The following is a 14118-nucleotide window of genomic DNA, read 5'->3' as shown; positions in this document are numbered from 1 at the left end:
GCTATTTTATGGTTGTTTGGAGGTGAGTATGGGAAAGTTGCAGCAGTTTACTACTTACTCCACCATCTTGGCTCCCACTATATGACTTTTTTTGGATTTCCATCTTTTAAGGCCCAGTTATTTCACATTCATACTCATCTCTTTCATCAATAATTGATTTTCTGTTGTTTAGACTCATATTATTTCTGCTACTTGAGTGGTATAATGGAAAAAAAGGACTTCCTACATCTAGGACAGCTTTTAATGAGCTCTAGAACCTAGACCAAGACATAACATCTCTATGCCCAGTATTCTGATCCATAGAAAGATGACATCCAAAATTTCTCCCAGCTCTAAAATTTTGTAAACATCTACTATCCCCTTTTGAAAGATTTCCTTCTCTTTGTATTGTGTTTTCTCTTTAACCAGATTAAAATCCTTTGAGAAGTTTTTGTTCTTTGGTACTTTTGGTCTTGCCCAATTCTTTATGACCCCATTTGGAGTTTTCTTGGCAAAGATACTATCACAGTTTGCCATTTCCTTCTCTGGTTAATTTTATAAAGGAGGAACCTTAGGCAAATAGGTCTAAGTGTCTTACCTAGAGTCACACAGTTAATAAATATTTGAGGTTAGATTTGAACTCATGAAGATGAATATTACTGATTCCAAGAGCAGTGTTCTATCTACTATATCACTAGATACCAAGTCCATACAGTGATGCTCTAAATGTTCATTAGAAAGCTAATGAACATTTGGTGCTCTCAAAGGATATAATGTTTGAAGTTATGAAGCTAAATTTATTTTTGTTGTTCAGTTACTTAGTTGTATATGACTCTTTGTGACTGTATTTGGACTTTGCTTTGTAAAGATACTGGAGTGGTTTACATTTTCTTCTTCAGCTCATTTTCATAATAGACAATAAATAACCATAAATCATTGAAAATAAATCCAGCAAACAAGAAGAAATCCATTAAGTTATCTAATTAGAACTAACCAGATTTTTTTCTGCTCATTTCTGAAATCTTCCCTTTTCTGTGACGATGAAGTGTTGGTGGTAGGAAGAACAAGAAGGTTTTGTTCAGTCATTTTCAGTTGTGCCTGACTATCACCCCATTTGTTGTTTTCTTGGCAAAGATATTACAGTGATTTGCCATTAAGTTCCCTAGCTCATTTTACAGATGAGAAAACTGAGGCAAACAGGTGTAAGTGATTTGCCCAGGATCACACAACTGAGGCCAAATTTGAACTCAAGAACATGACTCTAGGCCCAGCACTCTGTCCACCATGCCACCTAACTGCTCCTAGAGAGCTGTGAACTCATTTATTGTTGTTTAGTCAATCCTTTGTTTTACTCTTTGTGACCCCATTTGGGGTTTTCTTGGAAAAGATATTGGATTGGTTTGACATTTCCTTCTCCAGACTATTTTACAGCCAAAGAAACTGAGGAAAACAAGGTTAGGCCACTCTCCCAGGGTCACACAGCTAGTAACTGCCTGAGGATGAATTTGGACTAAGGTCTTCCTGCGTCCAGCGTAGCATTCCATTCACTATAAAAAAAAAAAAGCAAAAAAAAAAACCACACACTGAAGACAGAAGCTTAAAGAATGAACTCTAATTGTCTGAACACTCATATCAGAGGCAAGTGGAATGTAATCCTGTTGGCTCACCTTTACCACCTCTCTTTCCCCCACCTGCCATCTTTACTTTGTCTATGATGTCCACGGATCTCTCTGTATCCCTAGGCAACTACACTCTTTTACTTATACTTAACTCAGATCTTCTTTGTATCATGGATACAGAAGTTTAACCTATTTATCAAATAAAACAAAAAAAGGGTACATAGAACAAAATGTCATAATACTGTAAAATCTCTTTGTATATCTTGTGACAAAATAAACCACCAACACCCAACGTAGAATCTAAGAATGTTGAGTGAGGTCATTGCTATGTTAATGTAATATTTGAGAACATGCGATTTGATTCATATTGTATCTCATTCCATATAATTGTGAGGCATTTAATAGTGGGGGGAGGGGATTTCTTCTAAAATTGAGCCATTGTTCCTTTTAACAGATGTTTCTCTTGTCTACTATAACATATATATATATATATATATATATACATATAGTATATATATATATACATATAGTATATATATATATATATATACTATAACATATATACATATATATATGTATATATATATAGGGCTGTTTGCCTGAGACTCAATTAATGATTTCTTTTTTAATTTGTCCAAGTACGGAGTGACTACACTTTTGTTCATTTTATTAGCACTGTCATCAACTGTATTTTTACTGGAATCCTGAGTATCCTTGCTTATGTTTGAATGTACACTACCCAAAACATTTTGAAAGGCAGAAGGCATTTCTTTATGTTGTTTTGCAGGTGTACAGCCTTTAGTATCTTTGGCTCCATCAAAAAACCTTTTCAAATTTTTGGCTTGAGCACCATTAGTTGTTAATAGCACATCTTCAGTTTCCTGACTCAGTAGTGAGTTTTTGCCATCATTCTTTACTTCAGTGGTAATATCAATTTGCTTGTCCTTGTGATGTCTCTCTAAATGATACCTCAGAGAGGTTTTCTGAGGTGCACCATATTCACAAAATTCACATTTGTATGGTTTTTCACCTGTATGAGTTCTGAGATGAATATTGAGGTAATAATTTGAATGGAAATACTTTCCGCAATAGCTACACTCTCTGAATGAAGCAAGATGTTTAATTTTTCCTCTTTCCAAGCCATCTTCATTTTTATCTAAATGAAGCACTTCAGAAAGTCTATCTTCTGATCCATCTTCAGAACCACCTTCCACTCGATCCATTGTTCTATTTTCATCTAGAGCTGTGGCTAAATCTGGAGAATATGTTCTGTGTTGCCTTCCCTCAATAGAAGTTGGAGATTCAGCATCAGTTCTCCTTTCTCTTTTATGAGCTCTTGAATGAAGGACTAGCTGATGGTATGTTCAAAAAAACCTTGTCACACTCAGAGCAATGTGTTGGTTTTTCTTTATTATGTGTTAATTTGGGATCCACATCCATTGAAGACACTTCACCACTAGTGTGTTTAATCTTTTCTTTGTCTTGTGAAAGGCCAATTCCTGCACAACTGTTTTTATTTGTTTTGGACTTCCCAGTACTTTCAGTATGGCTTTTATTGGCGTTCCAAATCTCTCCAAGTTCTTCTTTATCTGAACATGAATCATTGTCTGTACTTCCTTCTTGTCCAGGTTCTTTCACTTCTCCATGGCCAATAGCAACTTTGCCTTTGGTAGCCAACTGCCATGCTTGATATGTATTAAATGGATCTAACTCAGCAAGGCATTTTGCAGGTTTCTTAATTTTTTCAGGTGTTGGGTTTGGTCTCAAGTTTAGAAATTGAATACTTTAATTTGGTATTTAGAGCTTGGATTCTAAGAAATAATTTTATATTTAATCAAATACATTCTGTTTATCCCCTCATTACATATGAGGGAACATGAAAGGTAAGAGATTTGTTGTTGATGTCATTTAATTTTTAATATGACTCAGATTAGATCTTTCAGCACTGAGTTGCCTTCTTGTCCTTGAGATAGCTCACTGGAGCCATTCTCTATTCTTTCTTCCCTCTGACAGGCAAAGGAATTTGATTTAAGAGTCAAAGAAACCATTAGAAATACAAATTAAATGCTACCTACAGAGATGTCTTATCTTCCCTATTAGCCACAGCCCTCAATTTTCCATGTTCTATTCTCAGTGGCTTATTCTACCTTCTGGAATCATAACTGAATAATTTGAACAGTGGAAAAGGAGAATTGCATTTTAGTCACATAAAATTGTGATCTTCTAGTATTTGTACTAATGGGGTATTAACACAGAATTCTAATTATTCTTTAAATGGACCAAACCACTTTACTGATAAATGGCATACTGGCAACTGCATTTATTAAGTTTATCTGTGAATCAAATCCTGATACCCCGCTCATCTAAATAGATATTAAATGGGAGGGTACATGGGGTCACGTTGACATTCCAATGGCTGTAGAAGCCACAGGGACTCAGAGATAAAACTCAAGTTGATTCAGGGCTTAGACATTCATGATAAGTGAGTTGGACATAAAGAGGAATTGTTTGACAAAATTGAATCTAGTAGTAGCACCAAGTTAGACCCTAAAAATGCCATTTTAATCATGTTATAACAATTTTACCATAAGGATATCTTCAATTAGCTCTGTTCTCTGTGCTCTCAAATTCAGCCTTCCACAGGTTTGGATTTCATACCATAGGCCCCATAGAAATGCAGAGCAAGGCCAATCTAAAGTCTAGGCACCCCTTTGTAATTTGTCTCCTCCTCTACATCCTCATTAAAATTAATTCAATTATTTTTTCACTTTTGATCAATAATAATATTCAGATATTGTTATGACTTCCCCAGTGTAAGATGTTCTTGTTATGGAAATCCCCTTCATCTCTGCAGATTAGTAACTCCTCTGAAGGAGGAAATGTTTAGTATTTAGACCACACTCATTATATGAAGGAATGAATGAAAAAATTCTGTGGTTAGAACTGCACTGGGTTCTGCTGATATAAATGCTCATATAAAACAGCTCCTTTTTTTAAAGAACTTAGATTTTAAAGAAAAGATGGACTGAAGCCATAGAAAGGAAGTTTTGCATAGAGACTAGAGACATAGAGCAGTCAAGCATTACAGTCTTTCCTGACTACTTTTCCCAGAGCAAGAGGTAAGGGATGTATCTGGATATAAGATGGAAGGGAAGATATCAAGACAAAATGCCTTGTTAGGCCTGAATTGTTGATGAATAGGATGTCAAGCATGGTTGGAGGCAAATTTATGCTCGCTTGCCAATCAGGACACCATTGTTATGATGTTGTTCTGATGCTGGTCCTAATAAGTAATTTGGCAGGAAATTGAATTTGGATGCCTACTCTGCAGGGCAATTCAGCATTAAAGTACATTTACTTAGAAATATGACTCATGCTTCTACTGGTAGTAAAGAATAATAGTGGCTGACTAATTTAAATATGTTTCTTTACATTATCTATTTAGTAATTATCACTGGAATCTATGCAAATGTATGTCTTGTAGTTTGTAATTTTGGGGTCAGACATTTGTAGGGGTAGGAAGATTTTATACTTAAAAGAAAAAAATTTCCATTAAACTAAATGCTTTCCTAGGACTTACAAATTTTCCAATGTCCTCTGAGATGCTTCCAGTAACAGCAAGCTTTTTGTATACTCACCACAGTTATCAGTGGTTTGCTCCTTGACAAAATTGTGAATTAAGCCAAATTTTACATGGAAATCTGTTTTTATAACCCTTCCACCTCTCATGAAAGCTTTCTCCTTTGTCTTCTAGGCACCCAATGACTTTATGTTGCTTCCCGGATGCCTGCTGCCGTATTCCTCTTAAGACTGAATTAATTACACATATTCCATGCATGAAATCCACACTATTCCTCAAGCTTTCTCTAAGGCCTCAAGAGATTAAACAGCATGTCCAAAGCCACAAAGTTAGAGATGTAGAACTGGGATATCATGCCAAATCTCTGGCTTTAAATTCCATGATCTTTCCATTGAATATTAATGCCACATCAGCATGAAAATCAGTAAAGGCATTTTAGGGTTCTTTGATAAGTCACAGAAACTCCCACCTTCTCTCCTAGGCTTCTTTCCTTGATTATTTGCACATTCCCTGTACAGATCAGACATTGCTCCTGCCTGTTAGAGTTTCATAATCTGACAGTCATGATTTGGGAGAGAAGAGAAGAAAGGAAAAACAGAAGGTAAGTGGAGGAGATAGTAGATATACACTATTATAGGCATACACATATGTGTGCGTGTGTGTATGTATGTGTGTATAATACTAAAGGAATTTATCTGCCTACATGTAGATTGGTATAGATATAATTCTTTCCTTAAGATTATGCATATTTGTATGTATATTCATAGATACATACACATACAGTCCCAAAGAACACAGCTTAAGAAATATTAGTAAGAAAAATTACAATTAAGAGTTAGCATACCTTCTAGGCTTATATATATATACACACACACACACATGCACACACACCAACATGTATATAATATATAATATATATACATTATATATATTGTATATATATATATATACATTATATGTTATATACATGTATGTGTGTATATATATGTGTATATATATATATATATATATATATATATATATATATATATATATTTAAATCTACCCAGATTCCATAAATTAAAATGTTTTCCTACACATATTTATAAATTTATTTTCATCACACAATGGAAGCACTCTATAGTGAATGCACTATTAGGCTTATAGCCAGGAAAACTTGGATTCAAAATGTGCCTCTAAATACTTACTACATGACCTTCCTTCATGAAGAGATAGTTTTCACACTGCGAATTCCCTACACTGATGAAATCTCAGATGCTTCATATATTCATACATTTTCATATTAATATAGAACCATTCTATTTGCCTAAAATCGTTAAGTGGTTTGCTGATTAGCCAGACATGCAAGGCTTTGATTGTTTTACTTTCAACCTATCTTTACTCAGACTACTTCACTTCATGTACTCTGTTTTGCTAAATTTAATTTCTTACTATGCCCTTTTGTTTGTTACCCCAAAGTCCACCTGTTATCCTACATATTACTTAAGTTCAGTTCAAGTGTTGTTACTTCCAATTAAACATCACCAATTTCCAAAATTATAAATGATCTTTTATTCTTCAAATTTTCAAATAATTATTTATATTTTTGTTATGGCCTCATTAAAGTCCAATTGTTAAAGTTGAGAATCCATCTCAAATCCCTACTAGATTTTAAGCTCCCCAAGGGCAAGGATATCTTATGTATGCTTGGGATCTTATGTAATACCTATCACATTACTTTGTCTTTATTAATATATCCATACTTTTTATTGTTTACTTGTTCCATTAAATAAATTCTAAGCATTATATCTCAGTAACTCTAAAACAATTTGAAACCAATACTGTTATAACAATAATTAAATAAACCAGTATAGCAATAAAAGTAAGCCAAATAAATGACAAATTAACTATATCATTTAAAACTCATCTGGTAAATGAAAGTCATGGTGATGAATATATTTTTAAGGTCCTCACAAAAATGCAATTCTCCTTTGATTCATTTAGGCAGTCATGAATTATAATCTGTGGAAGAAGTTTGTTCTAAGCATAATTCTCAATGATATATGAGCCAACGCCATAATTTGTGATCTCAGGTAATAATTCTGAGTTGCAGCTTCCAGTTTTTCTTCTAAAATGTTATTGTTGTTATCACAAATTATTCAACTTTTTCTCTGACCTGAGTAGATTAAGATTGGTAATAGCAAGGTTGTAAATGATCTGAAGTATTGAGTTTGTGTGTTGGGTATCTGACACATATAAGATTATCCTTTGGATTAACCACATTTAGTGAATCTTAGAAATTTTTTTTAGCAAATCAATAAATGACTTACTTCTTGCACTTGTCCATATGATTCTGTCAGTGTTTTATCTTAAACTTTTTTTTCTTTTAGTGAGTCAATGGGTCTAAGTGACTTGCCCAAGGTCACACAGCTAGTACTTGTCAAGTGTTTGGTCTGAGGTCAAATCTGAACTCAGGTCCTCCTGACTTAAGGGCCGGTGCTTTATCCACTGCGCCACATAGCTGCCCCTTTGTCTTAAACTTTTCATATGTCCTATATGTCCTCAATCAATTTCCTTTCTCTGATGAAAATGTCTTTGTAACAATGAAACAAAGGTTCATGTAATAGAAGGATGCTACAGTTAGAATCAGGAAGATGAGGCCAAATCTTGCCCTTGACACTTAATAGGTATGAGACCATAGGAAAGTCAATCAACCTCATGGAGACTCAACTTCCTTATCTTTGAATGGGAACAATAAGGCATACAGCACCAGCCTGCGCGGAATTAAGGTTAAATAAAGTAGTCTTAAATAAAATGTAGTATCTAAATCATGAAAATATCAGTTCTTTCATGAAATCAGATAATTTAGAGTCTTAGAAAAATGTGATGATGAACATGTCACCAAAAACTCTCAGTGCCTCACTTAAGTCTCAAAATTAAAGGTGTATACAAGTTGCTAAACTGACTCATGCGGAGAGAGTTACTATGTTACTATCAACTCTATAATTTCCCAACATAGTTAAAATTACAAGTTCAAATGAGCAAGAGAGGAAGGGGAATAGGTAGAAACAGAGACAGTGACAAGGAGTGTTCCCTGAGGTTAAGAGAGCTTGAATAACTTGTCCCTTTTTATACAATAAAAAAATGTCAAAGGCAGTATTTGAACCTTGGTCTTCCTGATTCAGTCAAACACTCTATCTACTATGCCATACTGATGGCACTTATTATTATTGTGTTTTTAATAGTAAAGCAAAGTTTGCAACTTTTGAATTTCTCTAATGCCCCATAACTCCTTTCCATAAATGGAAATTAAAAAAATCATTTTAAGTCACTATTAAAAATACAAACAATACCAAAAAATAAAAAGAAAAAAAAAGCAAAAATGCATATATTCTGGCCATAGTTGTGTGTGTGTGTGTGTGTGTGTGTGTGTGTGTGTGTGTGGTATGTATTCTTTGTGAAACATCTTGAAACATGCTGATTACAACTATATAAAGTGTTTTCTGGTGGTATGCATGCTGTAGTAACTAACCTTACCTGAACTTTTTTTGAAAATCTGATCCAAGTGCCAGTCTTTTAATTTCCCTTAGCTAATTGGATCTTGGTGTTTCACAGATAACATTGAACCAAATAAAGTACTAATCTTGATTTATGCTTACTTTTCTTCCAATTCAAATGATATGTCTTTAGTTTCAGGTGAGGATTCCCTTTCTTTCTTCTTTGGAATTGTCCTGCTGAATTTGACATGCTTAGCAGGAAAAGAAATATCTAATGGAAAGTCTAATGGAAGGATTCTGTTTTTAACCCTATGCCATTTAATTCTATTAATGAACTATATAAAATCATAGATAACACATGAATTTATGGAAAACATGGATTACTTGTAATTAATTCGGTTTTGAGGTGAAAATGGCAGTAGACATCAGAGAAGCAGCATAAAGTCATTGGGTGCCTAGAAGACATGGGAACAAGCTTTCATGAGAGATGGAGGATTTATAAAAAGAGAGGTTTCCATGGGTATAAAACAACTCAGTATTACTGGCAGCACCTCTTTGTTATGCTTAAGCAAACTTTATTTTATAAATAGTGGATGGCCTACAAAGTAGTGTATTTTGTTGCAGTTTTGAGGACCTAAAGGAAAAGGGAACTGGCCTGAGTCAGGCTTAGGTCATTATGCCTAATTACAGGTTTTTTAAAATACCATGCATAGTAAGGTATTGGAGTTGGGCAAAAGGAAGTAGAGAAGAGCTAAAAATTAAATGGGGGTGGAGCCATGATCTTATTGATGGAAATGGCAACCTTATCCCACATAGAGGGAAAAACAAACAAACAAACAAACAAAACAAACAAACAAACAAAACATTAACATCCAGAGAAAGGAATACAATTTAGAGTCTGCTCTAGAAGCTTGGGAGAGGCACAGGGGGCTTGGTAGTTAATCCAGAGTGCCCTCTGGTGATGATTGATGTTTATAACAGGTGGGGCTGAGAACTTATTTGCTAGCAATTCATTGAGACCAGTAAATAAAGCAGGTACTGGTTACAGTGCCCTTCCTCCCTTCCCTTCCATCATGTAATATACATGTATGTTATGTATACATAATGTATACATTATGTATATATAATATGTATATACATAAGCACCTTAGCAAAGTACAAAACAGTGGATTCATAGCCTAGAAAGCATGAGTATTTTAATTGAAGCTATCCTGTCCCATATGTGGCCTGGATCTTATTATGTCTCACAGCCACCTGCATAGTTTTGAACAAAGTAGAATTAGCATAGGTCACTTGGCTCCATAATACCATGACTGGATTTTTATCTCATTTTGATATTCCTATGTGCCTCAAAGAACAGTCATGATTACAGAAGTTGATGTGGGAATAGGTTTAACAGATGCTGTACCAAAATACTTTAATGTAGTCCCTTACATTCCATAGTTTGTGGTTTGGGGGGAGAAAAGGAAAAGAGAAGACAACAACACACAAAGAAAAAAGAACTGCTTCCCGTGCGATTTTATTCAGATGTCTTGCAGCTGGGCTAGCACAGCTTACTTAGTAGTTGCTCATGTTCTTCATTTTTCATTGCTCTTGAATGCTGGCTCTGTTGGTATTTCTTTCTGGCTGTGATTTTTCTTGGTTATATGATTCTCCGTCTGCTCCTTTTGGAGGATAACATTGTGACCTTATTTGCTTCGAATATCATGAAATGTTACTTATGTTGCTACACTGGTACTTTAACCATGTGTCTCAAACACATAAACTAGAAGATTAAAATAGTGAAGAAACCTTATGAGATCATAGAAATCTTGGTGTACTTTACAGATAGATGTCTCCCCATTGAAAAAGGGTAATTTTTCACCTATTGGTGAAGCTCCCTCACAAAAGAAAACTAATCTGTGTGTCTTGGTAGACCCTTCCCACAGAGAAGCTCTTTTATAAGCTCCGCTTGTATTCTTGAATCATGGTGGTGCTTTGTAAACTATTTGATACTGTGTAATTATGAGATTTTATTGTTAAAATAATCACAAGACTAAAGCATAACGTTTAGTTTTCAGACAGACATTTGACAGGAGTCCTCATATGACTTTGGATAATGAAAAAATTAATTATTTGGAAATAATGTCTTTCTGCAATGATCTAAGACAATTTCAAAAGGCTCATGATGGAAAATGCTATCCACATCTATAGAAAGAAATATGGAGTCTGAATGCAGATTGAAACATACTACTTTTCTTTTTTTTTTCTTTCTCATGGTTGTTCTTTTTGGTTTTGATTCTTCTTTAAACCATGACTAGTGTGGAAATATGTTTTAATATGATTGTACATACATGGACTGTACTAGATGGCACATTGTCTTGAGGAAGGGGGAGGTGAAGGAGGAGAAGAAAATTTGAAACTCAAAATCTTGTAAAGGTGAATGTTGAAAACTAAAAAATAATAAATATTTCAAAAAGAAAATAATGTCTTTCTTCTCAGGGTACAAAGATCTACTTTTTAGACTAATGAAGGAAGAAAATATGAGCAATAAAGCGCCTCTAATGTCCTGAATCGATAATATTCACATAATAACATTTCAACTTGAAAAATATAAATAACACATCTGTGGAGGAGAGAACAGTAATCTTTAGAAATCAACACTGCACTTAAAAACGTTGCAATAGCAATAGATCCCCATTAGGTAGCCCTTTTATGATTTACAAACAATTTCTTCCTAACAACCTTCTGAGAGAGAAAATAGAACAAATATGATTATCCCCATTTTATAAATGAGTGGTGAAATGAAGTGCCCACTCTATCTTTGTCCTTTCGTTACTAGGCAAGTCCCAATAAGCTTCCCCGCTAGGGAAGCAAATTACCTACTCGCTGCATGCCTGACAAAATAGAAAAGAGTGAGAGCAGGCGCTACAAGCAGCAGATCATTTTTACTCCATCCCATTCTCTATTCCCTACATTGCCAGTCCCCTCTCTTTAAGTTTCCTTAACATAATAGGTCATGGACCTGTTCTTGAGCCTTGTTTGTCCCCAAGGTTCTATCAGAAGGGGTCAGGTATTACATTGTACATTAGATTTCTTGTATATGCCTTATATCTTTCTACTAGACTTAAAGCTCTATGATGGAAAGGATAGTACCTTCTCCAAGACATGTGATCACCCTAGCACATAACAGGCCTAATAAATCTATCTGTGTGCTTAATAACATTTGTCGATTTGGACCAAATCATTTAAAATCATTGCACAGAGCCAGAACTGGAAATCACATGTTCCAATCAATAATACAGTAGTCTTTCCACTCTACTAAGCTGATAATGGTCTTATTAATGGTGAAATATACCTTCTAAAATATGTAACCTCAGAATTATAGGATCAGAACTGAGATTGGAAGGGATGGGCTTCAAGATCTCCGTGGGTTGGGAGGGTAAACCACCATCTCTTGAGACAACCACTTCTTTCAGATTTTAGACAGCTCTGGTTGTTAGGAAGTATTTTATCCCTTTTTATTTTCAACCCATTCCTCCTGGACCTGCCCTATGGAGACAAAAGAACATGCATAAGGTTCAGATATTTGTAAGAAGTTATCATGTTCCCCTTCCATCCCATAGGTCTTATCATTTCCAGGCCAACCATAATTCATTCTTTTGCTTGATCCTCTTGTTGTTGCTTTCTCTCTTTCTTGAGGTCATTCTCTTAATATTATATTAGCTTAACTATATTTATTATTTTAAGCTATAGATCTCCAGTTTTTTTTCCAACTGATGCTCTTATGTTATTGTTTTCAGTCTCTTAACAGCTGCCTTTTTTGGATGCACTTAAGATTGCCATTTTTTTTCCCCTAAGATATAGCACCCAGAACTGAACATCATATTCTAAATATGACTCAACCAGGAAACCCTGTATCTTGTTCCCCTTAGCATCATGTTGTCTAACCCTGTCTCTTTTCCTCCTTCCTTCCACTGTTTGTTAAAAATAAGCTCAGTATTTTCTCATCCCTACCGTTTTTTCTGTGCAGGATTATAGCATTGTAGATTTAGAACTATAAAGAACCTTTGAGATATTTGAGTTGCAACATTCATTTAACAGATGAGGGAACAGAGAGCAAGGAAGGTGAACTAATGCGCTCAAGTTAGCCTTATGTTAAACATGTTCAAGTTAGCTACCATTCCATTGTTGTTGTTAATGTTGTTGGTATTATTGTTCAGTCATTGCTGCTGTTTTGATCTCATCTCTGTCATCCAATTGTCTTGATTAACCACTTTTCTCAGCCCAATAATATTCAAATACTAGAACATTAGAATTGGAGGCAAGAAAACCCAGCTTCTGATATTTACTCACTTTGGCACCAAAGGAAAATTAGTTCATCTCTCAGAGCCTCATATTTCTCATCTGTGAAAGGGCAAAAAGTAAGCTTACTGGTATGACCTACATCGTAAGGTTGATATGAAATCCCAGTTTAGATATTGTATGTAAACTTATTTCCAAATGTTTAAACACTATATAAAGTAAGCCATTACTGTAATCTATGCCTTCTTCCAGGTGTTGGAAAAAAAAGTGTACAGTAGACAGGATCAACAATAGTTATTGGTGACTGTATTAGAGACTGCCCTCCAAGGTACCACTGCTCTGTGAAGCCATACTCTTTTGCTCTGATTGTTCAGTGGCTGTGAATCACCTAAGTGTACCACCCTCTATCTCTCCACTCATCTTGTCCTGAAGGATATCGTGAGAGACTGTTTGCTGAAAGGAAACTCATGGGAGAGTGCTTAACCTCTATTTACAACTCTTCAATTACTCTTCTGAATGCTTCAAAGGCATCACTCTGATAAGAGAGTATTACTACTGGTGCCTCTTAAAAGCCACAAAATCCATGCGGTTAGAAATGTCCTTTGAACTTCAACATCTTTCAGTTGTCCTCATTTTTTTTGTGCCGCTATCAATAGTCGTTTCAGTAAATACAATGCATTTGAATGGTTAAAGAGGATTAACTTTGCTACTACGTGATTCATTCCCTAACGTGTATTGTGTGTATATGTGTGTGTGAGAAAGACAGAGACAGAGTGATAGAGAAAGCAAAACAGAGACAGAGAAAGACAGATACATGCAGAGAAATGGAGGCCGGAAGACAGACAGAGAAAAAGACAGAGAGAAAGGAAGACAATGACAGCAACAAGAAAGAGAAAATTCGACATATGGAAACATTGAGGGAAGAAACCTTAAATTCCTTACCCCCAAAGAAGTAAATAAGGGAAAGATTTTAGATAGCCTGGAAAGAAAGCAAAAAAAAAATGGGTCAAAGATAGAAAGAGTGGTGAGATGTTTATTTCATTCTTATGAAAAGAGGATTTTTCATTCAGAACATGTAAATCAGTCACTCAACATTATGAGGTGTCAGTTACCCTGTCATTGTACTCAGACATCTAAGCCAATGATTATTAGGGTACTGAGTTCTCATCCTTTGCAGATC

The 14118-nt window shown here is 35.0% G+C and overlaps 1 pseudogene; it reads right to left on the bottom strand.

Moving 5' to 3' along the window:
- Positions 1-1461: 1461 nt before the first annotated feature.
- LOC110217461 (zinc finger protein 217 pseudogene) overlaps positions 1462-14118 on the bottom strand; it is a 35515-nt pseudogene continuing 22858 nt past the window's right edge.

This window comes from Phascolarctos cinereus, unplaced genomic scaffold (genome assembly GCF_003287225.1).
Source record: "Phascolarctos cinereus isolate Bilbo 61053 unplaced genomic scaffold, phaCin_HiC Scaffold_9;HRSCAF=440, whole genome shotgun sequence".
In the NCBI taxonomy this organism is placed as follows: domain Eukaryota; kingdom Metazoa; phylum Chordata; class Mammalia; order Diprotodontia; family Phascolarctidae; genus Phascolarctos; species Phascolarctos cinereus.
Note: the sequence above shows the minus strand (reverse complement) of the source record. Positions and strands in the feature narration are given on the sequence as shown.